The following is a 27,006-nucleotide window of genomic DNA, read 5'->3' on the forward strand; positions in this document are numbered from 1 at the left end:
CTTAAATGTTTCATGAACCTGCCGCCTGCCTGGGCTGGGGCGGGGGCTGCCAGCAACTTCAGAACAGGCTTTGACGGGGGGCGGAGAGGGCTTTGCGGGGCACTGGGGGAGGCCGCCAGCACGGCCCCTGCTCCGGCTTTGCGGGGCGGGGGGCCTGGAGCTGCCATCCCAGGTGACCCTTTCCCCTCACGCGGCCCCGCGTAAGTCCCGCGCTTTGGCAGGTAGCGACGGCCCCGGGGGGGGGGCAGCCCCGGCGGCGGGGGCCCGGCGGCGCTGCCAGGAAGGGGTTTCGCGGAGCGTTTGGAGCCGCTGCCATTAAGGGGCTTGCGGCTCCCTGCAACCCGGCAGAGTCCTCCAGGGAAGCGTTGGAAACACCACGGCTCCCGCCTGCTTATCTGGCTGTCAATAAAAGGAGATGGCTCCTAAAGCAGGGCCAGGTGCTGCCTCCCCTGCTCTCCAGCGCGCCGCTCTCCAGAAACTGCTCAGGCGTGAAGCCAAGTCTGCTTGGCCAGGCCTCGGCGGAGGCAGGCAAACAGTCCCCTCGCCAGCGCCAGAGCGCTCTCTGTTTGCCTTTTTATCTCCTAAAAAAAAAAAAAAAGGAGAGAGGGAAGCGAGGCAGGAAGGTGGGGGAGCGCCGGGAGCAGAATCCGTATTTGGCTGTAAGATCGCCGCAGAGGCTTTAAAAAAAAAAAAAAAAAAAGAAAAGAAAAATAATAGGAAAGGATGGGGGGTGGGGGGTTGGGGAGGGAGGGCTGCAAAGCACTGCGGGGGCGGCCGGGCCGGGCCGGCTCTGCCCGCCGGGCGCTGGCTCGGGCCGCCCCGCCGCGGGGGCGCCCCCGGAGCGGCCCCGTGTCACCCCCCGGCGCGCGCAGGCGGGGGCGGCGGGGCGCGCAGCGGGCACCCCCCGTCGCGCAGCCGTGCGGACAGCGCCCGCGCCCCGCCGGGGCGGCTCGGGCAGGGAGCGGTCCCGGGGGGAAAGACGCCCCCACTCCCCGATCTGTGTGTGTCCCCGTTATTTTTTCCTTCTGTCACCGTCGGGTCCGCAGCCGTCACCTGGGCCGCAGAGGAGGGAGGCGGCTCCGCGGTGCAGCGCGGAGGGGAGCCGGGCTCGGCGCGGGCGCCGCAGCGCAGGGCAGGGGGTAGGAGTAGGGTCACGGCAACGTGTTACAAATTTATAAGCATTATACATATTTGATTTACACCACGATAGGAAGTTGTGGGGTTGGTGTTGTGTGGTATGATTTTTTTTTTTTCCCGAGGATGCCCCAAACCCCCGTGTTCACATAGATTGAGCAATTCTCAACACACACTGTAATAATGAGCTTTAATTCTCTATCCAAGCAGAACTTGAGCAATAATAATAAGCACATCAGAACAATTTGTTTACTGTGGCATTGCACAGGCTGCAGAGTCCAAGACTGGCTACAATAAACGGTAAAAACCAGAGGAAACTCTCTAGAACAGGAAAAATGTTGCGATAGAAACGTGGTTTTGGCTTTCAAGGAAAGAGGCACTTGACTAGCATTTTAGCTGGGATTTTTTGCCCTTGTCCAAGGTACGTGTTTTTAAATACTTTCATTTTATTTCCCCGACACGTTTCTTTGCTTGTCTAACATTTATCTTTTGCCCCCAGGATTGCGTTTAAACCTTGGTGCAGAAATACAATTTTGCTCCTGTTTTGTTTTGGTTTTGTTTGTTGTTATTATTATTTTTTTTTAATCCTCTCGTCCTGTCGGTTCAGCCGCTCTTGCAGTTTGATAGAAACTGAATAGCTCCATCTCTTCGAATAAAAAATACCTGAGTTATTATTGAAATGGCTTTTCGTATGTTGCCATATAAAGTTCTGGGAGCTTGCCGGCTGTTGTGGGGATGGCAGCCTGAGAGGCTCTCCTGCAACTTGGTAAACGGTTGCATCCAGCCTTCTCCTGAGCATCCGCCAAGAGCGGGTTGAGCAGGCTGACAGGGGCACCCCGCTTTGAGGACCCTGGCGAGCCTGAAACTTGTTGTAACAAGAGGGATTAGCGTGCGGGAGTGTGTCTTTTGGGGGGTTGAATTTAAGATGCTGCAAGAAACTTCTGTGAACTGAAGCGTCCTAAAGACAGAAATTTAGCAGAAAGATAACATTTCCCCTTGTGAAGAATCCCGCTGTAGCCGACTGTATAATAAGACTATTATTTTCAATGCCGTCACCTTGTTTTCTCATAAAAAAAAAGCAGGATAAAAAAAAAAAAAAGCAACTCAAAGCCAACAAACCTTCTTGCTTAAAAAAGAACCGTATAGCTATAAATCATTTCTTTATACCTTAACTTTGTAGCTGGGCTTTCTCTCTCCATTTTTTTCTCCCGATGACTCCTAATGCTATTAATTTGTCTAAAACTTTATTCTGGGCTGTCTTGAATTATTTTCCTTCTCTATCCTTTAAAACATTTTCATAATAAGCGTGACTCCGGACAATGTTTGATTTGTTTTTCTCCCCTCATCCCGGTTTAGACTGAGACATTAGCTGAATTCCCTGGGGGTGATTGGATGCAATTCGCTGAAAGTCGACAGGCACGTCCTGGATGTTAGAAATTCACTTTTCCTCAACGTGACAAGGCTGAGTTCGATCTACAATTGTATTTGAAAGGGCAATGAGCGGAAAGATCTCCCATCATTAAAGCCTCCCTCTTCTTTAGCAAAATAACAAGATACTTCATTTGCACACAAACACTCAGGGAAAAAAAAAATCCCCAAACCCCAACCGACCTGCGATAACTCTTTAATAAAACGCTATCTCTGCATAATTTGGGAGCGGGGGGATACGACATATCAAAAGGTATCGGAGGTCCCCCAAAGCGCCCATGTGATCAAGTTGACTTTTTACTTTAAATCTTGAATAAGATGTGAGTTGTAACAAGGGGATTTGCACTTACTCCATGACCCTTGTAATTGGATTAAATATAGACTGAGACGTACAAAAACATACCAAGATTGACACCTGCCAACTGGACTTCCTTATGATTGATTGTGATGCTTCGTGCTGGCAACAATAATGAAATAAATTGTATGGATAAAACAGCACATTTGTCATTTCCGTGCCATAAGAGAGGAAGGCAGCGCGTTAGGCAAGCTGTTATCTGACAGGCACGAACAGCAGCCACAACTAAAGAGCTAAACAAGGATTCCAGACATTGACAAGACAAATTATAACTTGTCACAACCTTTTTAAATTCAGAAGTTTTCAATTAACATATATATTGCTGTTACATATAAGATCGGGTGGACTTAAAACATAAACAGGCAGGGACGGAGGGCGTCGGGGGCCGTGGGAGGCTGCGCGCCGGGGTTGCCCCGGCTGCCGAAGCCCACCGGAGCCGCGGCCGCGGGGACGACGCCCCGCAGCCGCCCCGGGAGCCGCTCCGCCGACCCTGCCCGCGGGGCCGGCTCCCCCGGGGCAGCGGGGCCGGCCGGTGGGGCGAGCCGGCGGGGCCGCTCCCGGCCGCCTTTGTCCGCGGCGCCGGGGGGGGCCGGCACAGGTAGCGCATCCCCCCGCGGCGGGCCGGGCTTCCCGGGGACCACCGCCGTCCCCTCGGCCCGGGCTGCGGAACGCGCTCGGCGGCGGCGCGTCCCGTAGGAGATTGATTTGGATTTATGGCTCCCGGCGGCACTTGGCGGCGGGGATGGATGCGGCGCAGCAGGATGCTGCGCTCCTCCGCGCCCGCGCAGCGCTGCCGCCGCCGGGCTCCGCGCTCCCGCCGCCCGCCGGGTTTGCAGGGGCCCCTCCTGGAGCGGGGGGGAGGCAGCCTCCGCGGGACCCCCCTGCAGGGGCCAGGGCCGGGACCGGGACCCACGCCCGGCACCAGCCCCGCTCCCCCGGGGGCGGCGCCGTCCCTCGGCTCCTCACAGCCGCTCGTGGCCCGGGTGTCCCCGCAGGGTAAGGGCGCGGTCCTGCCGGAGAGGGGGACGCGCCCTGCGGGGGGCACACGGTGGTACCGGGCCTCGGGTCTGGGCTGGGGTCTGCAGGTTGCCCAGGCGGGCAGCGCGCCCCGCCAGGTGGGCCGGTGTCCGGGTGCGGGGCGCCTGGTCCCCGCCGGGTCACTGCTGGGTGGCTCTGCCCTTCCCGCTGCGCGGCTTAGGTGGGCGCGGACACGGCCCCCCGTCCAGTCCCGCTCCCGTCGCCACCCCCCAAAATGCCAACGAAAGCGCCGAGCGCTGGCACCCAGGACGTGGTGCGCTGTGCCCGAGGAGATGCTGACCTGGCCCGGCCCGGCGAGCATCCCCCGGGAGCAGAAGGCGACCCCGACTTTCCCTGAGAACTGTCGGGTCCCATTGGAGGGGCAACTCCAGCGCTTACACCAGTATTTTCCATCCCCGTTTCTTTTGCCTGAGCGGGCTTCTGCCGGGTCCGAGGTGGCGAGTGGCAAAAGTGCGGGGCTGCAGCAGCGCGGCTCTCCCGGCCATCGCCGGGGGCAGGGGAAAAGGACCCTCCCCCCCAAAACCCCGAGTCCCAACTTGGGAAAAAATAACTAATATTCCAAGGCGACCTTTCCATTTGCTGTAATTACTGCCGAACTCGTTCTTCTAAATTAAATGCTGCAAGTGATTTGAATCCTTGTAAAGCAAAACCCAAGTTCCATCGAATTAGTTGTAGCCTGCCTGCTTTCCCTAGTGACTGCATCTATTAACATTATAATCTCAAACACCATTTTTTATGTAACACTATTGTTAGTAAATCAACTCCTCAGGTCCACAGAGACGCTGACCCCTGGCAATTCAGTGAAAGTGTAATTATCTCCCCGAATCTTGGACAGATTTAAGAGATTACATTTCAACTAAATCTATATCAATGCTAATTTTTTCCAGACTCCAGGTGCTAGGCACTCCGTGATGGTGTTTCTGCCCAGCAGAATGGGTTACAAAGAGGAGAAGGCTTGCTGTGTAGAGGGCCAAAAGAAATGAAGCCCCACATAAAATTACACCTATTTTTTGCTACAAAACCTGGTTCTTGTATGGCAAAGTTAAACAAAGCAGCTATGCTAAATTAGCGTTAAATAAAGGCTAGTTTAATGCTCGGTTACAGTCAACTGGTGTATATTTGATGGCTAATTGTCTATCAAAATTAAAAAGAAAAGAACAAATGATTCGTTATAAGAAGGTGTTAAAAGCTTCGACAAAAGGACATTACACAAATATAATATCTGTGGATGGCGAATTGTCCTTTGGAAGCTTTTTTAATGTACTAAAGGCCTGGGACTCCCTAGATATGAATAATGGGGACAAACTCGCTCTTTTATTCGGAGAGAGCCTCTTTTAAACCAGTGGCTCTAATAAATGGGCAGGGACAATATTCCGGGAGGAACGGGGACCCGCGTTGCTGTGATTTCCGACGGCCACTTAAATAAATAATGCCTCGGCAGTAAAAAGGCATTTAAATGTTATTTGGTTTGCGCTTAAAGAGACCTAAGCGCCTTCCCGGTGGAGATCAGCTCTCACTTGCAAATCAGCCGGGATCAGCAGGGAGAAAACAGTGTTTGTAGGGCTGCGGGGCCGGGGCCGCATCCTGCCAGGGTGCCCCGCGGCCAGGCGAGGTGCGGGGCCGCCCGCCCCGCGTTTCTCTGTGTCAGAGCAATAGGCCAGGAAACATCCCGGGGAGGGGGGAGCCGCAAAAATAAGAGGGAAAGAGGGTAAATCCACCCACCCACCCAAACCCTCCCGTGCCAAGTTAATTACGGAGGACGCGATGCGGGCGCTGGGCAGGGTCACCCCGCTGGCTCCGCGGGTGCGGAGCCCTGCGCGGCCCGTCCGCGCCGGGAGGGACCGGGTCCGCGCCCCCGCGGAGGGCGTGTGGGAGAGCCGGAGTATGCAAAAAAGCCCCGGCTAAATCATGCAGCAAGAACGACAAACCGTCTGGAAAATGGACCCATGGAGCAGCAAGAATGTACTTTTTTATATCTTTGACAACTTGTGTCCTAAAGAAACTATCTTGAAGATAATTGAAATGATTACAATTCATTGCTGTCTTACTTTGAGTAGGAACAATCAAATAATGAAATCTTAGTAATACAGCAAAAATTTAATTTACATTACACCACTGCTCGAGGTTTCCTTTTTTTTTTCTTTATCCTTTTTTTATGCCCAACTTCCCCTAGAAATTTTGTGCTCACACATAATTCTGCACTTCGTTGCATTATTCATATTTTCGGGGTTATCTCCCATCCCCTCCCACCCTTTCTCCTTTGAATAATGGTCTTCTCTGAAACTTCCAGGTGTGGGCTGGGGTCTCTTCTGGAAGGAGAGTACACCAAAAGGCAGGGAGGGACCCCAAAACTAACTCCAGTGAGGCAGGGGTGTCTATGGGAGGGGGAGGTTAGCCGAAACCTTTGCTCAGGCTGTGATGAGCAAAGGCTGGGCAGGCATGGTGTGTGTCCCCCGCCACCAGGGTCTGTCCCACCCAGGGCAGCAGCAACAATTCATTTTTGGAAGCTGTTCTGGTGCTCAGCCCCTCCATCCTCATAATTATTATTGTTGTTGTTGTTATTATTATCGTTATCATTGTCATCACTATCACTCTTACTATCAGTATTTATTACTAGCATTATTACTATCACAATTACTATTGCTATTAATTACTATTTTCACCAGGAAAATGCCTCCTGGAAGCTGTAGGGTGTCCCCAGTGATGGTGGGGGTCTTGGCTGGGGTGGGTTTGGCCAGAGCTTTGGGCTGGAGGAGGGCGGCAGGGCTCACCTGCCCTGGGAAATGAGATGGAGCCAGGTCGACCCTCTGCCCCAAGGTCCCTGGGGTCCCTCCCCCGGACCCCCCACAACCTTCCTCACAGTTATTGGCCATGGTGCTGCCTGGGATGCCTGAGCCCCTTTTCAGCCTCACGCCTCGCAGATTGTGCAGGAGGCAGCCTGCCTTTTAATCCAAGTCAGAAATGGACCAGGATACATCCTCAATGCAACTAACTGTTTCTAAAAAAAAGACCATCTGGTAATTGTCTTCCTTTAGATCTTCCCTTAATTATGCTTTTAATTAAAGATGGTTCAAGGCATTGGACCACATGAAGGGCAGTAATTACAAATTACATTACAAACCCAACAGATGTAGCTCTATCTGCTGGGAAAAAGGTACCGGAATAAAATTTGACTAAACTTTAGGATAAATTAATCCGCTGCCTTGAGAACAGAAGCACATTTTTTATTATGCAGACTCTAGCCAGGATTTAAGTTCTCTGTCATGATTGTTTTCATATTTCTTTGACATCTATTGATTTGGAGGCAGCTGCAAGGCTTTGTCACAAGAGAGAAGAGCAGTCACAATATATTAGCTTGATGGCATAACTCGAATATGAGTAGGAAGGATAGAAACATGACAGGGAGCCACGTGACCAAGTGATGGGTCTCCAACAAAATAAAGAAATTAATTTTTAATAAAAGCTTTAAAAATACCACAGCTAGTGCAACAGTGAGGGGAACGACAGAACTTGTTAATTATCAAACGTTGGAGCCTCTGAAATTTACGCCTGAAGCTTAGGAGGGGACAGGCTTTCAACTCCCAGTTAGGACTTGTGCACTGGGCAGGAGTCACAAGGAGCAAAGCCCCTGCACTGGGTGCACTCGGCTGCAGCCCCCCCTGGCCTGGTCATGCTGGGGTACCCGGGGAACTGCGGCCAGGCTCTCCTTCCTCGCCAGGCGCTGGAAATGAGCATCCTGCTTTGCCCGTGATCCGCTCAGAGGCAAAACTCCAAAGCCCCGAGTAGAGTTAATGTAAAGCCCCCTTGGTGAGTGGATGCAAAGAATGCGGACCCGATAGCTTCTGTAATGAGGGAAGGCAGTGCAGGCTCAAAGATTTCCAGAGGGAATATTGCCCTGCTAATCTGTGGTCACCGATGGTTCCCGACAAGCTACTTATAATGCATATTGCAGGGCGTAATACAGGCGTATGAACTCTTGTAAAATGACCTGGTTTGCAGGGGCTGGCTGGCACGTCGGGAGGAGATCAAGAAATTACGGGCGTAAGGCTTTATGAAACCCAGTTCTGGTTCAATGGATAAAGACATCATTGACGATCAAGGGGCTGTTTTTAAGTCTACCCGCAGTTCAAAGTATGCGCCTCTCGCGCTTTTTGCCAAAATCCTGTGCTAGATGTATAACTGGGAGCGCAAAGTATTTGAGCAGGTTTGGGCAAGGTAACAGAAATTCCCTGTCTGGGGGAGGCTGTTTGTTAAAAGCAGTCATTGAAGTCAAGCTGGAGAGCAGGGACAGTGAGGATTCACATGTCAGACGCTCCATCAGACCATTAAAAAGAAATTAAGTTGGGACATTTCGTCTTCCCCTCTCCCAGCTCCACCTCTGTGGGAAAAGCACCATAAAAATCCAGCCAGAACCTTGATGGGAGGGGGGGTGTGAGGCTGTCTCCCCTTCAAGCCGTGACAGTCTGTGATGCCTTTGGTGTTTCTTGGAGGTGAAATCGGATGCAGGAGGCTTTGGGTACAAGGTTGCTCAGAGTTCCCCCATTTTGCCTGCAACCACTTGCACCTGCACCCCCCGTGACTGTACTGGCTGTGGGACCTGGGCTCGGGCACCCCGAGTGCTCAGACCAAATGCGTGCAGGGTCGTATCGTGCTGCTGGCTTCCCTCTCGCACACGTAGGCACAAATGGTGGTGCTGTCCCCGTCCTGGCTCAGGCTTGATTTCCAGTGTGCCTCTGCTCAGCTGAGCACGATGGGACCTGGCCCAGCTGCTCTCAGCCCCAGAAGACTCCGCAGCACAACCCAAAGACAGATTAACGCACACGCACACCCCTTGCACCTGACCCCAGCTATACATTCACACTTTCACACACCCTCTGTTAATAGTGGCACGTTTTTTTCCTTCCGAGGAGTGCTAGCCCCTGTAAGCATCTAACCCATTTTCTTACCCATTTCTGGATTTCGTCTTACAGGCGGTGGAGAAACACGAGCAGATCCTCTCGGCTTCTCAGGGCCCTGGTGTCAGGAAGGTAGTTATTTGGCCAGATCTCTTCAAATGCCTTTTAATCAGCTGGCTCTGGGTTTCCAGTAATACTGTAATTTATGATTGCCAAGTGTCAGGAGGTATGGTTACACAGATACAGTGTGCAATACATTACCACTCCTACACTCTCACTTTCTTTTAAAATGAGCACCCACTCCTCTATTTGTTCAAATTTTAGGCCTGTATATTGCTATCATTTTGCACTTTCTACAAGTGACCTTGATGACAAAATTCCAGATCAGAAATGCAGAATAATTTCAGGTTTAAAAATAGTGTTCCTGTGAAAATTGCATATGCTACCCAGGAAAACCTAACGCAACTAGTCAATATAAGATTACAGATCCTCCTGGAAAGTTCATGCTGCTTATTTATAGAAATGTTTTTTATGTCTTTGTGTATCAGAAACAAGAGCTTTTGCCCCAAATTGCAATAATGCTTTTAAATCAAATTTGATATAGAATAGAGATTTACTTAAATAGATTAATATCTATATGTATACCCTATATTTATATTCTGTGTAGAATATAAATATATATTAACAAAACTAGATATAAAATGGATTTATATCATATACAGAACATACAGTAATATAATATCGATTTCTACAATACTTAATTTCTTTGTGATTTGATTGCTCTGCCTATGGCTCCATGTGTCACTGTTCAGAAACAATGAAACGTGCTACCAGGCAAATGTTTCTTTGTGAAATATATGGAAGACTACAGATGTTTCACTGCTCTGCTGGGTAAATCTCAGACCCTTTTTGGTGACGTGGTCTGTACTTGTTTACATAGCAAGTAAGCGAGGCGTGCTTTTCTTTGAGTTGCAAGACTCACCAGGCACAAATTTAATGCCATATATACAGCTCTGGCTTTCACAACTCTGATCCAAAGCTCGCTGGCGTGATGGACAGATTCCCAGGTCCATGTGATGTGGTCACTAGGCTGAAATCACAGCTCGCATAGCACGTGATGGTGTTTATATCAATAACTGAAGACTGCAGGTTTTATTTCTATTCTTCCTTCATGATCAATACTAAGCACATAGTTTTTTTTCTATTGTTGTCTAAAATTGAGCTTTCTCTTGAAAACTGAGTGCTCTTATAGCTATTTAGTGTGGAGAATGTACAGTCTTATGTATGAATTCCCTGGTTCTGGGGGTCTGCCCAGTGGGGTGGGTAGGGGTTGAAAGCAGGCAGCAGCCGAAGCATGTGGAAGAGTGCATCTTTAACAGCGTATCTCACAGCCGCGATCGCTATTCACGTGTGAATCGTATTTCATGCAGTAATGATGTTGCATAAACTAGCAGTTTCAGAGGTGTAGAGTAGATGCAATAATGTCAGCCTTTTTCGGCACCGAGAGCACGTTCTTTGGAGTTTCTCTGAGCTGACATTGCCTGTGGAGGCTTGTGAGTTGGGAACGTCTCCGCACAATTCACAGTGGCAAACCCAGCTCTGCAGGTTTGTCCAAGTGATCAGAAAATCCTTCTGCCAGGCTGTCATGCACTGTGTGAAGCCATGTTTTTAAACATGCATATAGATAGATTATTGCAGCTTTTATCCAGTTTTAAAGACAGATTGTCTCAACCATCCTAGCAAACAAAGAGTGAGAAACTAAGAGAAGCAAATTTAACACTTTCAGAAAGTGCTGGCAATTACTTTCCTGGGCATAGGGTTGTCATGTTTTTAAGGTGTAATATCTTGGAGTTCAGTCCCTGTTAGACGTTTATGTTAGGTACTGTATTCTGGGTATACCTTGCCCAGTGGTACCAGCTTCATCCATAGCGTGCTGGATATTGCAGGCTTTACGTGGAGACTGGAAAACTGCCCGTTCTGTGCCTCTGCCGGAGCGTTCATTCCAGTTTAGCCTGGGAACAGGTTACAATTTGGGTAAAGAAATAACAGATATTGATATAATCATCTTGGAGTAAGTGGGGAAAACCTGAAGCTGCTGTGGTGTTTGGAATGATAGGAACAGTGCCTGGGGACAATATCCAGGGTGCTGGTGGGAATTCCTCCTCATTCCAGCATGTATCTGTTACCTGGCTTTTCTCCTCCTCGGTGTGTGTATTTGATCTCAAAGATTAGCTGAAATCTGAACATTTCTTCACACATTTTTACTTTTCCTGATTAATTTAAAATGGAAAAGTTTGTGAAAGCAGTTTCCCTGCTTTCTGTAGCAAATTATTCATTTGTCCTTAGCCAAAGAGTTGCAAACCATTTCTTGTAAACATTTGCATTGCATTGAAGTTCAGTTACATAAAACATTGTGTAAGCGTGTATGTCGGCAGGACTCTGTGTGTGCATTCACAACCTATAGACATGGCCCCTCACTTTTCTGGGTATTTCAGAAAGAGAGTATTTCTTTTTGTTACAAGGACACATTTATCTGTGTAGGATCTGTTACAGGGCGAGTATGTCAAAGGGATAACACTATACATGCAAGCTCCAGATAAAGGTGCAGCAAGACAATTTTTTTTCTGTATGACCATTAGGATTTACTGATTTCCACTGAGACCCAAATGCTTCCCCCGCACCACCACCTCACCAAATCCCATCAGGAACGCTACGTACACTTGCACAGTACAAGTGGATTCCAAAACAAGGTAAAACAGGAACTTTCACAAATATTGCAACAGTTCTCCTTTGCTTGTCTTAAACAAGAAAACGTTGCTGGTCTGCCTGTACTTAATTTGTGGGCAGTACACCTACCTGGCTATTGATAGTGGTGTGCACCACAGCCGGGGTTGGAAGGACCCAGCTGTGGTCCTGAGCCGCCCCAGCTGGGCAGCAGCAGAGCACTCTCTGCTGACATTAGCTTTTACACGGTTTCCCCAATGAAATCAGAAATCCCAAAGCAAACCCCATCACTCAGGGACAATGCATAGATTTGTCACAGTCCTTGGAGGGCTGAGAATCCTAAAATCAATGACTGGATTACACTGATCCGTATTTGTAGATGTCTCATCTGCAACAGATACAGTATTGATAGTTTGCTTCATTTTAGCCAGGCGTTTCAGAACACCATGTGGAAAGGCACAATGGAACGGTAATTACTTTTTCTGGTGTGTGAAATACTTCTTAAGGAAGCCAAAGCCATGGCATTTGATGTGGCTGTAAATTGCTGCTACCTCCTGCGACATGTCTGAGCATACATTTGGTTGCGACATCTCTGTGCTACGTAAGTTTTTACAATAGCAACCATACATTTCTGATCCAAGCACTGGGATGGAGAGACACACTAAGCATATCTGCATGTGGACAGGGAGACAGAGCCTTTCCTGGAGGTGTTCATCTCCAATATGTGATGCTGCTGTTTCACTGCTGATTTCTCCAGCTACACATGTCCAGTTAATACTAAATGGTGTGATGTGAAAAATCCCATGAACAGGGAAATCAGTTGGACTATTAGGACATTAAAAGAAAAATCAGGACTGTAATATTTTTTATTTTATGAGCAGTAGGACTTTGCATTACCAGTAACAGTGGGGTTTTGGGGAGTAAAGGGGTTTGTGACCTGGGTATAAATTGCTTTTTATAACCGATATTGTTAAATACAAAGAGTTAGAGAATACAGAGCAGTGAGCAATTGCTACGTGCATCAAACAGAGATCCATATTGATCTAAATAATATGTGATTAACACTAACCACATCTGGCAGAAGTGTGCATCATAGCCCAAAGCCAGATTTACAGCTAGATGTGAAAACCAGAGACTAAAGCTGCACGGGGGAAAGCTTAGTTTCTCTGAGGCCGATGGAAGTTTAGGCATTGTCCTCCCCTTTCCCTGTCTGCTGCTCAGTGCTTCACTGCAGTGTTTTACCCAACCCACGATACTGCAGGTAAAAGGAAGGAGATATGACTCAGATATTGAAAATTTTGCAGATTTTGCATGCGGATGTCCAGGTTTTCCAGACAACAATGCGTTTTTTCTAAGGGTTTTTCATGAAGTCTCAGTATCCTGCATGATTTCTCTCTGAGTCACATTCTGAATCCCCCTATTTAAACAAAAATCTCCCCTTTGCTCTCAGATTTTGACTAAGCCATAACACCCTCAGATGGTTGTTTCAAAAATCTGCTGTACAGTTTGTGCACAAACACACAGCTCGCATTCATGAATAATTGTACGTCCCAGGCTCTTAAATTCATGACTGCGTGTGGAGGCTCAGGCACATCAGTAGGTGTTGAAATTCTTCGATTAATAAGGAATTTGCAGCAGCTTTACCATTGATTTTTTTTTCTTGTCTTCAGCCATGCCCTTAGCAATGTTTATTGCACATAGCTGTGTTCTTTGCATATTTGGAGGAGTAAATGAAGCATCTATGTTACATGCACATCTCTTGGAGCCTATGCCTGAAGCAAGATAGAAAAATGATCTAAAATTAAAGGAGTGTTACATTTTCCCTAAAAATATTATCCAATGAGCAAAGCTAATAGAAATAGTGTGCTTTATAGTAAATAGGTATAAACAAATTCATTGCTTCTACATGCCACCCTAGGAGTTCCAGTTCGAATCAAACCAAACCACTGAAAAAAGCAGTGGTAAGGAAATATCTATGAGGAAGAATGGATGTTAAGAGAGAAGAAACTTTAATGAAAGGAAACCCGATACTGACAGATTCTGCAGGGCAGAAGGAGATGGGGTAGAAAAACGCAGTCAAATACAGACAGAAATATGCTGTTTAGCAGGAGGGGGCAGCTACATAAGCCAGCTCCAATTTGTGCGATTTGTGCTTCCCCTAAAACGCAGAAAACTTTCCGGAGCTCCAAATCCTTGCAGGGAGAATGGATTCAAAAGGAACAAATGCAGAGACTTCAGTAGAGCTCTAAGCCACGTACAGCCCACCCGCCCACACCCCAGGCTGGCACTTCTTCACGTGTCCCGCAGATGCAGTAGGTTTGGTTTGGAGATGAGGTGCTGCCCACCCATCTCAGCCTGAGACTCTGGGATGAATCCTGAGTTTCTTGCTGTACGCAGGGTTAAGGCTCCGCCTGAATCCTTGCAGGCTCAGGGACCTGCACCTTAATTATAAAGTGGCATCCATGGTTGTGACTGATTTTTGGTTAAAAAAATCTTTGTGTATCGCATTTAATGAAGGTGTGATTATAGTAACAACAGGGCAAAGCCGCCCTTGTATTACAGAACTTAGAAGTAAATTGGACTCAGGTTTGATATGCTGTTTTGCAAATGACTTTTGTCTCATGTTACATGAAACAATTTTATTTTACTGATATGAGATACTCCAAAGTAATAAAGACTCTCCCAGTATCTGGCTTTTGCTTAATACTAGTAATTTATGTTGATTGTGTGTACTCTGCTTTTAACCACTATTCAGCCACCTAGAAATCAATCACCTGCGGAAATTCATTGATAAAACTGCAGAAATGCATTTTTGAGCACAAATCTCAGTAGGAGTTTTACTAAGTGGATTTTACCTTTAGGAATAAAACACTGCATGCAATAATTTTGCACGTTTTAAATTATATTTTATCACCCAGCAAAATGTATCTGCAAATGTCCTCATGTAAACAGAGAGCTGGTATCGTGGCAGAGCAGGTCTGCGCCTGTGTCTGAAGGGGTCATGGAAACTAGACGTGCAAGTTCCCACACGGCAGCATAAACCCGCTGAGTATTAACAGCAGTTTATACAGGGTGCTTCAGTGCAGAGCAGATGTAGCAAAAAATATCTTGCAGCTTGCACATAAGCAGTAAAAATACAGAAAAATATTACACAGACAGCAACTGCTTTGCAAACATTAGTGCCATGGTCATGGTCATGTAATAATTTTGGAAGTCTCATTGGTGATAGGTTCATAATACGGATTAAAAGCCAGAAAAACGTGGTGTTAAATGCCATACTCTCCCAAGCACAAACCAAAGCATCAAATACCAGGAAAACACACTGCTACACCCCAGGCATTTTTTTGTCAAGGCAAGAAGTTGTTCGTAGATGTTCAGTGCCCAGGACGTGCTTGAAACTCTTGTGCCTGATTTTCAGAAGCGTTGTGCCCCTACCCCTGGATGGGTAGCTTGACATATACACACACACACACACACACACACACATACATATATATATATATATATAGTAATAGAATAGAAGGAAAAGCCCAGATGCTGTCACAAAATTGTAAAGTGATTTCCTATTTTCACTTGTATCTGCAAAATATTACCAGAATATTAGCTGCACAGTGCAGTAGGAAAGGGAGGCACTCTTGGAAGGTCTTAGGCTCATGAATGATTTCCTCTGGCAACAAGAAAACCTACCCACACCTCCAACTTTATGAAGAGCAAATGTACTCACAGAAATCCCCACTAGTCTCTGCCCTGAAGCCAGCTTCTTAACTTTGGGATCACTTTTATTTAAATTTCTTACACTTCAGCAAAATGCAGCAGAGCTTGAAAAATTCATTTTGCGAGAGAAAGTCTGCTACAACTTGTTTGCTTTCTGGGTTTGAAATGGGGACACAGTGGAAAGCATTCCTGAAAAAAAAAAAAAAAGACTATTTCACCACAGTTAAGCTAAATTTTACCGGGACTGTACAGCATCATGGTCTACACCGGCAGGTATTAGCATTGGTTAATAAGCTAATAAGGTTAATAATTGTTAAAAATCCTTGTACACATTTCATGTGCAGCTCTGTTATTTGGGCTTATAAATTTTACCCTCTCAGGCAAACACATGATTTTGTTTTGCAAATCAGATTTTTTTTTTTTTAATGCAAAGTTACAATTAGTCTTTGAATAGCAAGAAATGACTACTAGACACTAAAAAAATCTCTCAGGACCTTGAAATTATAAGTATGCACTGAACTGGATCACTCTGTTTAATCTCCAGTGTCTTTGACTTCACTAAGTAGGTCAGACCAGCAGCGAGTACAGATGTCGTAAGATAAGGTTAAAAATCCCAGCAAAATTACAGAAAATGTGTGATCCCCAAACTCTGCAAGTAAATGAATGCTTAAACCCCCTCAAACCTGTTCTCAGGTAAGAAGTGATATCTGCAGAGGATCTAACTACAATTTTCTTCTAAAGACACAGTTCAGAGACAGCTGTTGGTGGCAGAGGCCATCTAAGGAGAGATGAGATTATGTATAGGTTCGTTAGGACTCTGCCCTTATTTTGCACAGGGGGTTGTCTGCAGACAGGGGGTGGGTCAGGCAGGACAGACGCGTGTCCTTGTGATCCCCATCCTGAATGGCAGAACTGTGCTTGGACAGCCAGAGCCGCCTCAGCCATCCCCAGAAAAAGGTGCCTGGGGCTTGTTGCCCATCCAGGCTACCAAATGCTACGGGGAGGCTCACAGAAATGGCCTTACTGCGCGGGTGCTGCACACAATTACCCCAACAATGTACCGTGCCCACCTGCAGGGGTTGGGGATTGTGATAGCTTCCACGGGGTCCGGGGTGCCAGGTGGCACTGGGAGCTTGCCCAGCCTGGGAGGGTGTGGGGACCACAGCCCAGCCTCGCGGTGCTGCCTGCTGCAGGGACAGGGTGTGACTGGGGAGGGCATGTCCTGAGATGTGACCAGGTGTGGCATCTGCTGTGATGTGACCCAAATTGGCATGTCCTGAGATGTGACCAGGTGTGGCATCTGCTGTGATGTGACCCAAGCTGGCATGTCCCGAGATGTGACCTAGGCTGGCGTGTGCTGTGACGTGGTGGAGAGCAGCAAGTGCCCAGTAGCAGGGCTGGGGCTGCGGGGGGCAAGGGCGATACCTGAGTCACAGGGCTGTCACCGGGTTGCCTGGGTCTGCCGGCCCTGGCAGGCACCAGGGAGCAGCCTGGGAGCTCCTGGGAACCGCAGGGCACCGTGGCAAGGTGGCATCCAGGCAGGCGGCACTGGCACCAGCTACCTGGAGGTGTCCCCAGCTGCAGCACAAGTGCATGGCTCCTGGAATTAATAGGGACAAATAATTCATAAGGAGATTTAGGCCATGAGGTGCTGGTTCCAATGGGCAGAGGGTCTGGGCAGGGGGCAACAGGCGCAGGTGAGTGCTGGCCCATGGACATGACGCTGTCTAGACCAGCCACGGTGCTGCTGCCCTGTCTTGCCTTCTGAAATGGTTCGTTGGTGCCCTTTCTTAAAATCATGGAAAGACTATAAAAATAGCACATTTAGGGGTTCCCCCTGTCTCCTACTTTTGAGGTTTCCTCCCCAGTCAGATGCATTGGAAATGTATCTCTGAAGGAAAATTGAGCTGCTCACAGAAAAGCCTGGCCCTGGGAGCCCCCAAACAGCAGCAAGTGCCACCTGGCTCCTGGGAACCCACCAGAGCCAGGGGCACCGGCAGCTGGGCAGGAAGCTGGCGCTTGTGCTGGAGCAGTGCCCTGTGCTGGGAGCATCCCAGTGCCTCGGGGCAGGAGGGGCATCCTCAAACTTCCACCTTCCCTCGATAGAGGTGGGGGAGACATGGGAGATGCTGACATGGGATGCTGATGTGGGATGTTGATGTGTAGCAAGGGAGCTGGGACACATCCTGCCCATGTAGTGCCACCGGCTGAGGCCGGCTGTCGCTCCCTCAGGCCAGAGGAGGCCTTTGGGGACGATGCTCCAGTCTGGGACCCTGGGACTGCAATACAGCCCTGCAATGTCACGGCTGCAGATGAGGGCTGGGTGCCGGGTGCTGGCACCAGTGAGGCTTTCCTGGGGGCTGGCTGTGCCCGATCCCATGCCATGAGCCCAGCTCGGGCTGTGGCTGTGGCAGGAGCCGGCAGGAGCCCAGCACGCCCGGGATGTCACCCTGGTTCGCTCCCACTGCAGCCCTTGCCGCCGCCTACCAAACGAGCGGCACAGGGGAGATGACGGATAATGCACTGTATTGTGCTCCTCAGCACCTTGTTCTCTTCCACAGTCTAACCATTGTGTGCATTTTATCACGATTAAACTCCAGATGAACATCAAAGGGAAAGAAGTTCATCAAACCGGGAGAGAAACACACGGGTTTAAAGTGCGGGGCTTGCACACCAAGCCATGAAGGTTCACATTAAATCCAGACTACCTTATGGCACCGTGCTGACGGCGAGGGCACACAGCAGCCCTCAGCACCATCCAGCAGCTATGCTTGTTGCTGGAGCTGTTACAGCAAATCCCTCTCTGTTTTCGGGGCTCTGCCATGCGTGGGTGCCGGAGCTGGCTGAGGCCGCTGGTGTGCAGGGGACAGCCAGCAGCAGCCTGGGAAAGCACATGCTTTATTCATACAAGTGAGTGGCACTTTTCAGCTCAAAATATAAATAGTGAATGTTTTTTTTTCTAATGAAGTGCTCTCTAATGACGGTTGGGAGGCTTTGCTTTTCCCCAGGAATAAATGCTGGGAACTCAAATAACCAGGAATAATTTTGCAATTCACAATCAAGTTTACAAGCTATAAACTGCGTAAAATGTACTGGCCGCTAGAGAATTTTAAAATCCGATTGCAGCTCATGCACAAGCTCATTTTTTTTTACTAAAAAGCGAAAAAGGACCTAGTGGGAGATGGGGCGAGGGAAGGGCTGGGTAAGCGATTAGCACTTCTTGCCCAGGGAAGGCAGAGTGGGTCTCCTTAGGAAGACGTCCATTATCTAAGGTCACATCCCAAGAACGAGCCCGAGGGCTGCTCCAAAGTCCCTGACATCCAGGACAAAAAACAGTTTGTGATTTTAATGGGATTTTAAACTCACAAATAAATATTTATTACGTACTTGTTCACTTGCTTATTTCCCCTAAATGAGAAGATTTTTTTGTTAGACAAGTTGACATCTTCCCATTTCCCATTCAATAATCATTCCAGGGAGAGAAAACACAGCAAAGTGGAGCAGAAGGTGAGAAATGCTTCAACCCTCAATGAAGAGGATGAATAAAACTCGTAGTTTTGAAGACAAGAAAGGACTTTTTTTGAGTATCTGTGGAGAAATACATTGTTTATGGGTTGGGAGAGCTAGAAGATGGAAAAAAAAGAAAACATCCCCTATTTACCAGCCTTGCAATCACCGAGCGTGCCAAACCCCCCTTGAGGTGATGCTCAATTTGTGCCAGAGACAGACCATATGGCACAAAGCAATTTTCATTCTCAACTCTAGGTAAAAAGTTTGTTACCCCGGGCTTACAAGGATACCAATTTATTCAACCCAAAAGTGGAAGCCTGTGAATGATGGGCTGTAAGGTCTGTTTTGGGGAGTAGCACAAGCCACTTCGTTAAACCTATGACATGAAAGGTTTTGTAGGCAGAGGGAATACGTTTATCTAAAACAACCACCCTGCTATTAGTAGGCAGAAAAACTGAAAGCAGCAAATACAAATAAAAACCAGAGAGGGAAAAACCCCTCTTAAAATCTTCTAATATCAAAGCCAGCCATGCCCTCCCCACGAGCTTGTTTTTAAAAGTGACCCATACAGGGAATATATGTGCCAAAGAAATCCACGGGCTGGAGGTATTACATGGTGTGATTCAGACAAAGAGGATTTTTTTTGTAAGTCCATATAAAGCTGAAGGCAAAGATAATCTACAGCTACAGAAAGCCTGCAGGTCGCTACGAAAACCCCAAGAAAGCCTCTGCAAGAAGGGGTAAACAATTAACACAAATTTTAAATCAATGTGCTGTCACCTTAATAGCCAGTGAAGTCAGCTAAGACGGGTGTAATATGATGAGACAGTTTAATTCTTGTTATGACATTAGCTGCAGACTTTTACAACAGCTGAAAATGCTGGAGTGAGAAGAGTTTCCAATTATCACTGAGCTACGCTACACAACTCTGGATTAGACTGAGGCATGAACAAGGGCTCCTCAGCCTGACAAGCAACACGGAGCAAAACCTGCAGAAGTTTCTGAAATCCGATGAAGACATTCTCCCTTCTCTCCTTTTGCTGCTACGCTTCTGAAAAGGTTTATTTCAGATCAAGTCAGGCCATTTTTAAGAGCTTAGCAGTGAAATCAGCTCGTGAGCTGTCTGTGATATGGTATTCTACATCATAAATCCGTACATCCAGGAGGTGAACTGAACCAATCTGAAGTGATTCTGTTTTCCCAGCATTAAGCTTCAAAAAATTAAAAGTCACCCAGGCTTGAAGGCAGATAGACAGGTAATAAGCCATGACAGCACTTCACGGGAATCCGCAGGAATAGGCAAGTAGGTCTGGGTGTCAGCCATATAAATATGATCATCAGACCCAAAGCTCCGAATAATACCGCCAAGTGTGAGCATGTCAATATTAAAGGCAAGCGGGCTGTGAAGAGGAGCCCGAGGCAGTGGCGAGTTCAGCTGATGGCCCGGCCGGCCGGGAGGCTGTGCCCCTTCCCCACTGGGGCTCAGCCAGCCGGGGAGGGCAGATCCCTGAGCTGGGAATGGGATGTAATTCACACGCCACTGGGAAGGCTCTCCTTCTGGCTAACATGGAGCTGGGCTCACTGGCAGGGGATTTCCGCCCCCCCCCCCATGTTCTGGGATATGCTTGCCCCAGTTTTATTTCACAGCTTGTTTTTTAATGCCTTTTTTTTTTTAATATTAATTTTGGAAAGATGGGTCACGCTTTCCTTTTCCCATAAAGAGAAAATTTTGTCAGGCCTCCTCCCGGACAGTGCTTCTGGGTTTCCTCCTTGTTATTTCTTGTAGCTGAGAATGTAGGATCTAGAAAGGAGAAAATAACAGCTTGGTAAGAAGATAACTGAAGAAAGGCCCACCCTGAGCTGGAAAAGCTCTTTGCTGAAAAATAAGTTGTAATTCACTAAAATGCCTTTTCCATTCTCATGAAAGTCCTGTGAGTGTTCCACTTCCACTGAGTACATCTCAGAAGTTGTCCCCCATCTCAGCTGGGTAAGGCTTTTGCTGAAAAAGAACTCATCTCTCTCTAAAGTGCCTTTCCGCACTCTTTTAAAAGCCTCACGAGCGTTTGCAGAAGTCACCCCAGGGGGCTTGGACGGCAGAGAGCAGCAAGGGTCCTGCTGCTCCAGGCACTGTCTGATAGCAGGCAAGGGAGAAGAGGAGGTCACAGAAGGAGAAAAGCTGAAACTCCACTCAAACCACCCAAATCCTAGCAGGGGAGACCTGAATAAAGTCAGTTCTTGTTTTTTTTTCTTTTTCAGCAGTCTTTATTTGGCAACTCAGTTTTAAATAGCTTGGCCCAAAAAGTCGCTGTGTCATGCAGTACCTTATTCTGCATGGGAAGGTAAGATAATTTCTCATTAAAATGGTTGGCTTTCCACCTCCTCCCCTCCCTGATGAATGAATAAATAAATAAATACGCTTGACTATGTCCAGGTTATGCTCTCTTTGCTATGTGCAAAGCAGAAAGGAAAGCTTTGGGTCTGGCATGCGCTGCCCTCTCCCAGCTGCTCCAGGGACCAAGGGGCAGTGGAGGAGTGGCTGAGGGGTGGTCGAGGGGTAGTCAAGGGGCATCTGAGGGGCACCCATCCCCTTGCAGATGTCCATTGTCCTGCAAAACACTCCTTACCTGCTTGGCTCTGCGCTCAGCCCCTTCGCACACCGGTTTCCCTACCCCAGTGCAGCCTGCAAAACTCTCAGTTCAGGATGTCACTTGCTGTCTGCTCCTCTCCCAGAAAATCACCTCCAGCTTTTTTATTTCATGATTCCAAATCCCTGGAGTGAAAAGGGGCTTTCATGCCTTTATATGGAATTGCAAACCTGTATTAAGCCTCAAAAGTTGTTTTTATCAAAAAATCTTGACAGCTGCCAACTTCCCTAAATCCCAAACTATCATTACGTATTTAGTCTTAGACAGGGGATTTTTCTGGATCTTCCCTCCTGACCCAATGATAAAGCCAAGTTGGTTTGAGATTGAAGATTCATTTATCTCTCCTTGGCAATTATCTCTATTACTGCCCACAATCCTTCCCAATCTTTTTAAACAACATCCTGCTATTAAAGCCACTTGGCAAGCATTTAAAGCCCTGGGATAAGTTAACCATGCACAAAATATCCCACTTGGGGAAGGATCCAGCTATAAAAATAAATGGTTTAGGTTCCGAAGGCCATGGTTCAGGATGGGTATTCTTCATTTGTGAAGAGAGGTCATCATTGCTGACAATAAAATTATGTAGGACCTGATCCTCCCCCACTGAGCTCAATAGCAAAATCCCTCCTGATTTCAATGGTGTTTTCCGGGGTCAGTCGCCAGGAAAGCCGACATTCCACAAAGTTGCTGAAAATCTATAATTGGATATATTAAGAGGGCTTTCAAAGAGATGTCAGATTTGGAGGCTTAGTGTAAAACGTGCTGCAGAGGGGATCATTTCGTATACCCGAATCAATAAAGCTTCTTTTTTTTTTTTTTTTTTTTTTTTTTTTTTAATGTTACTTTTCTACTTGATCTCTGATGGTGGAAAAGCTAAGCCCTGGAGACTCACCATCAGCACGGAGGAGGTGCCAGGAGCCTGGCCGGAGGGTGAGCCACTGCCTGGTGGGAAAGATCCTGCCGAGTGACCTGGTGTAAGCTGCCAGCGCGAGGGGTGTAATCCCGCAAGTGTTTGATCCAGTGGCTGTGCTTACACTACGGAGGTAACTCGTGCGTGTAAGTACTGGAATACTGAGCCTTTTTTTTCATGGGGTTACTGGTCTCCTGTCACAACACATGTCTTTGGGAGATATGATTGAGAGTTTTGATTAATTTTGCTGTGCCTTACATGTCTATATTTAGTAAAATGAAACTTAGTTTGTATCTTTGGAACAAGATATGGATTTATCCCCCAAATGCATTTTTTGAACTCACGGGCTGTACTTCAAAGTGTTCTTTAATGCCGCTTTGAAAATGCTCACTGGTAGCTCTTTATGAACTGGAAATCTTCCATTTCTACTTACATGGTGCTTTTCTGGCTGACGAGCATTGTTTTCCTTTTGGTTCTCACGCAGAGAAAGGGCTGCTTGGCGCGGAGCGGCTGTGCCGGGCAGGGCAGGCACAGGGACAGCAGCCTCACGGAGACGGGCACTGATGTGCCCGAGGGGCTCCCCCTCCCGTGGGACCCCAGGGCAGGGGCACGGTGTGGGGTTTGCACCAGGTTGCTTCACTCTTGCAGCAGCCTGATTCGTAACTGTGTGCGGGTCATCTCCCCTCCAGCATCCCCATGCCACATGCCCCAGGGGTGCGGGTGGCAATGAAGCAGGCACCAGCAGCTCCCATGGGTGACGCTGCCATCGGGACCTGCCACAGGTCCCCTCTGTGGGTCAGTCACGCTTTCCCGTTGTTTTTCTTTCCCTGCCATGCCGGTGAAGTGGCCCTCCATGGGGCCACAGCCACAAAGCTTGCTCCTCATTCCTAGAGTGCTTGATTTGTTTTTCCCTTTCCTTTCAGTGAAAGCTGAAATTCAGCAGAAGTTGATGAGACCACCACAGAGAAACGCTGGTTCACCATACTGGCTAGTACCAGCTTGATCTGGCTCCGGCTCTGGGATGTGCAGCCTACAGACACAGTAATGAAAAGAAATATTCTGAAAAGGATGAGTCAGCTGGAGGCCAGTGGGGAGAGCGTGCGGGATCTGACTGGAATTTAAAAGTTATGAGGCTACATGTTGTTTTGAGCCCTGCCAGCGGAGAAACTCATACACGCTAAATGTTTTGTCATCTGGCATAATTATGTTACTTTGCTGATTAGCTGGTAAGCTCTTTTCAAAATGTTTTTAGACAATAGCAAGTTTATGAAAGATAAAAAACTTCCTGATGCACCACCAACAGGCGCCTGCTTTACGCACTGTTGTGAACTGTCTTCCCCAGAACCCCACCGCACTGTTGAACAGCTGCAAAACTGTGCTGTTACTACGTATTGGATGATTTATCCATTAAAACAGTTGGGATAGCTTCACGCCTTCACTTCTGTGCTGTAAGTACATCTGTGCTGACGTGAGCTGTGCATACACCCACACTTGTAGTGCAGACTGTATTTCTGCCCTTGATTTTTGTACGTTTGCATGCGTCAGGACAACAGCAGTTGGGTGTGAAGCTTCTTTGCTCACTCCTCCAGCCAGGTACCAGTGCATCCTTCCTGCCCTCGCTGGAAAGTGGTGCTCAGCATTTGGATAATTTGCAAGACAGATTTGAGGGTTTGGCTGTAAGGTTCTTTAAATAAATGACACCAGAATTATACCTATTCGTTGTGTGAAAAGATATGCTTTCCATACCCTCTTTATAGAGAGCTGATCCATCCAGTCCCACTTCCCAAACCTGGACAGACTAGTGGGGAGAGTCCGTGCTTGTTGCTGGAACATCTCCTGAGAGGGGGCTGGGACGGAAACACCCCTGACACCAGCTGTGACTGGCCACCCTTTGCAGTTGCACTATGTCTGCCTTCCCTGCATTCCTTCATCTTTCCTTATCGTTTACAGAGATGCTGACATAAACTGCGTAACTGGCCATGAGAAAGGTGGGTACCCACCAGTGGGTGTAAGCCACAACTAATTGCTCCCCCTTTCAGAGAGGTAGGTCCCTTTCTCAAGTGTGGATGAATAAGACATCAGTTCTGTCAGACTAAACCAGAACAGGTAAATTCTCAAAGTTATTTCCTGTAATCTTTTGTGGGAAACAGGAAAATATCAACAGTGTTTTATCGCTCTCATTGACACACGTGTGAGGTTATTCCCCAGCTGCCTGGGATGGTTAGCAAAGGGCCTGAAGCGGGTTCAGAGCCATTAGTGGTTTTCACCGAGGGCTTGTAGGGGACCTTTAGGCTGCAAAAAGGGGCACCGGTGAGTTTTAGACAAGGCAACCCAATTTCAACCCCAGGAAAGTGCTGCAGCAAATAATCATAAAGCTATTTGTAAACACCCAGGGGGGTAGTGACCAACGGGAATTTGTAGGGAACAGACCATGTTAAATCACTCCAGTTATGACAGGGGAAATCCTGTCATGTGGAGAGAAGAGGCGGATGTACCCCTGCCTCCAGTTTTTATTCAGTTCAAGAAGGTTGGGCGACATGGTTGGGCTGAAGCTAGTGCAAGAGATGCTGCAAAATCACAGCGGCAGCAAGGCAGTCGCAGCTGATTCAGTGCTGTTTCAAACTGGCAGTGAGGTGGACTCGAGGATGTCATCTTGCGACCAGCCAGGGTTAAATTGTCATTCCTCCCTGGAGAATGGAACTGATAATACCCAATTACAGTCTCCGATGACCCAAGGTAAAGAGGACCAGTGGATGCAGGGAGGTGGGATGGCATTCAGGAGGACCATGTGGGGCTGGGAGAAGCAAGGTGCAATGCAGGAGGGACCAAGGTGTTGCATCCTGGGATGGGGTGAAGCCCCAGCACAGCCAGGCAAATGCCACGCTCCTAGTTGGATGCTGCACTTCAGGAGCAACAGAGATGCCCGGAGAGGCTTCAGAGGTGAGCAGTGAAAATGATGAAAGACCTGGAAAATACAGCTTATGAGGAACAGAGGAATGACCTGGGGTTGCTGGGCTTAAAAAAGGAGGAGGTGCTTGTAGAGGAATTGCAGAGGAATGAAGGCAGGTTAATTAGCATTGATAATATACAGCTGTGGGCTGGCTTCAGGGGTGGTGGGTTGGCTGACGTGGATAATGTGCAGCTGTGGCTGGTTCCTGCTAGTAGTTAAATAGCTCTAAGGGGTATGGAAGAGGAGCACTGGATGAAGAGAGACCCGGAAGAAGCAGAGGGAGGAGAGAGAGTGCCCTGGATGTGGGAGAGACAAGGAGAGGCCCTGGGAGAAGCAGAGAGAAGGGGGCTGGATGAGGAGAGGCTGGCTGGAAGAGGAGCCTGAAGAAGGAAGAATCCAGACACAGCAGTGGCAAGGATAGGGTGGACTGGCCTGAAGAGGATGAAGCAACAGCATGGACAGTAGATGAACTTCTGAAACCTTGTGGGGGATTGGTGGCTGTGCTGGGGCAAGGTGTGGGAACTACTTATTGAAGTTAACCTGGTATGGGGTGGTAAAAGCCAGCTAGTTTTGCTAGTGCTGCAACAGGTGCTGGGGAGGAAGAGATTATAACCACTTTCAAGTATGTTAAAGGTGGTCACAAAAGGGAAGAGGACTTGCTCTCTGTATTCATCCTGCATAGGACAGAAGCAAATGGGTTTAGTGTGCAGCAAAGAGCTTCAGTTCAAACCTGAAGCAAGCCTTCCTTGATGGTAAGGCCCAGGAGACATGAGGACAGGCTGCTGGGATGAGCCACAGGAGCTGCAGGGACCCAGGGGATCTTCTCTAGGGGCAGAGGGATGGTCCACATGACCCACTGAAATCTGTTCCTGCTTTTTTTTATATATATTGCCATGAAAGAATCCTATGCATTTCATTAGGATACCTCCTGGAATAAAGCTTCCTCTGTGGGCTTGTTTCTCTGCCACAGCTCACCTGTGTGATCCTTTGCTCCGGTGTGAAGTGGGTGTGAAATGCTGCTGCTGGGATGTGTCGCTGTCGTACACCTCCGCTCCAAAGTGAAAATAACTCCCCGGGCTGTGAGCCGGGGGGGGACGGGCCCATGGTAAGCGATGGGCTCTGATTGATGAATTTTCACAGCAGGTGAGAGCAGCAGGAGGTACGCACATTGCAGACTTCATGTGCAGATAGCAGCACTCAGGAAGACAAATTGAGTCAATACCCCAAGATGTGGCTGCTGGGTCTGACACCAGCCCCCGTCATTACCCAGTGGCGGACAAATCCCTGCCCTCATCCCGGGAGTGGGGCTCAGGGACAGTGCTCGCCCTGGCTATCCCTGCCAGGATGGAGGGGGTGACACTGCTTTCGTGGCTGGCTCCCAATTTTCCTTATTACCTGCTCTAAGCTCCTTTCAAAGATAAGTGGTTCTTGTGCAAAGCCGCTAATTTAGTCCCAGCAAACAAGAAAATAAGTCTGGATGCAAAAGGCTGGTGGGGATTTTGACAAGATGCATGTAGAGGTTGGGTGACTAGTCTTAATTAGGCCATCTTTGTTTACATTTGATGTTTATCAGCTAATTGGCATGGCAAGGTGTGAGTCACACAGCTTCCCTCTGGCATGAAATCAGTTTGCAGGAGAAAAACTGGGAGAACAAATGATCCCAATTATAAGAAAACCCACTGTGCTAATTACCATCCCATGGA

The 27,006-nt window shown here is 48.1% G+C and overlaps 1 long non-coding RNA gene across 3 annotated transcripts; it reads left to right on the forward strand.

The window, feature by feature from the left end:
* Window positions 1-1,361: 1,361 nt before the first annotated feature.
* LOC130156560 (uncharacterized) lies at window positions 1,362-26,279 on the forward strand. Of its 3 annotated transcripts, none has more exons than XR_008824464.1 (4): window positions 1,362-1,555; window positions 21,058-21,137; window positions 22,317-22,499; window positions 23,277-26,279. It is a non-coding gene; the product is annotated as an uncharacterized LOC130156560 (long non-coding RNA). The 3 variants fall into 3 exon arrangements; XR_008824463.1 differs by having other exon boundaries at window positions 1,363-1,555; window positions 21,055-21,137; XR_008824465.1 differs by lacking the exon at window positions 21,058-21,137 and having other exon boundaries at window positions 1,364-1,555.
* The last annotated feature ends 727 nt before the right edge of the window (window positions 26,280-27,006 follow it).

This window comes from Falco biarmicus, chromosome 10, assembly GCF_023638135.1.
Source record: "Falco biarmicus isolate bFalBia1 chromosome 10, bFalBia1.pri, whole genome shotgun sequence".
Taxonomy (NCBI): Eukaryota; Metazoa; Chordata; class Aves; order Falconiformes; family Falconidae; genus Falco; species Falco biarmicus.